Source organism: Pollicipes pollicipes, unplaced genomic scaffold (genome assembly GCF_011947565.3).
Source record: "Pollicipes pollicipes isolate AB1234 unplaced genomic scaffold, Ppol_2.1 Scaffold_5577;HRSCAF=6599_pilon_pilon_pilon, whole genome shotgun sequence".
NCBI lineage: Eukaryota > Metazoa > Arthropoda > Thecostraca > Pollicipedomorpha > Pollicipedidae > Pollicipes > Pollicipes pollicipes.
In genome coordinates this window covers 1,459-2,916 of record NW_023596709.1, presented here as the reverse complement: position 1 = coordinate 2,916, position 1,458 = coordinate 1,459, and positions in this window count along the sequence as shown.

The window sequence follows — 1,458 nt, the reverse complement described above, 5'->3', positions numbered from 1 at the left end:
GTGCATTCGCTTACTTTGCCATTCCAAATTGACAGGCTTGACGAGCCTCATAGCCTATCAACTTGTAACAAGCGGCCTTCCAACGCTGCGGTGCAAACCTTTTACATCGATTGCTATAGGTGTCTCACTGTAAGAGCCGACTGTACATTTACACCATCCAAATGATTACAGTTGGCAGCACTGTGACCGCCTCTCCCGTCGGACACCGCGCAGCATGTCTTGCCGACGCTATCAGCACTAGGTGCATTGTGCTTCAAAGTGCAGCCATGACTTGCAGTGTAATAAATTGGTGTTTAAACGCGTTGGATTAATACGTTCCCGGGTGGTCGGCTGAATACCCCTCGCTCTGATGGAGGGGAATTTGGCCCCCTCCTGAGATCTTACAGACTAAGGGAGCTAGAGACACCAAATTCACAGCATGCATTTGCCTCTACGTCAACTCATTTGTGCCTAAATTTATGGTTATTAGGTCATGAACTTCGGGTCAAATGAGGTGAAAACAGACCGAACTCCAGGTGGTGTCCAACGGCCCCCAGGATACAGATATCTGCTCTGTGCAAAAGGTCACTGGTGGTCATTCAAGGTTAGGTAACTTGTTTGACCTTTCGAAGATCATGATGACCAACATCCTGCAACACTGCTTTGAGTTTTGCATGTAAATAAGCGCTAATGATTACGCTAGGTAGTATGCTCCTAAAACCAAATGTTGGCTGGGGTCATTTTAGGCCAGTGACCTATTCTGACCCTTGAGAAGTTCATGAAAAATGTGTGATGCGGTTCCTGTTATCAATACATTCTGACATGAGCACCAGAGACTACCTCAAACGGTAGGCTGTAGAGTAATGAAACAGGCTGGTCTTAATCTTGTTCTGACCTCCATACCTGACTACTTGGACTTGTTTTTTCAATCGTTTTGTTGCCCAAGGAATTATCTCAGAGATGTATGGCTTCCTCTACTCTCCGGTGTGGCATCAGATTGAATGATCCCTAGCAACTATCTTCGCTGAATCCATGGCCTGACTTTGACCTGCCGTAGGTCACCAACCTGACAAGGTAAATCTTAAGCTAACGCCAAACGATCCGCTATTCAATTTACCTATAGCTATGCAAAATTTAGCGCGGCTACGCCGCGCCGTTCAAAAACCTTTGCAGAAAGACCTATGGGGGGACTCAAATAGACCCTCGCCAGAGCGCGTGTTAATGCTAAAACGTCCACTCCTGTTATTTATTTGATGTTCAAAGCGCAGCAGCTACCTAGGTCTAGCCTTTTGCGAATGTAAAATAAGATCTGCTCCATGAAAAAGGTCATGAGTACTGCCTGAAAATGTACTCAAACATTTATGCTTAGAACTTGCCGCAAACAGAAAAAAACGTATGGCTCTATTGTGTGTCGACTTTCCCTTTACTGGATGTTAATTTTCCCCGCGTTTTATGTAACAGCTCGCATACACGGCATGA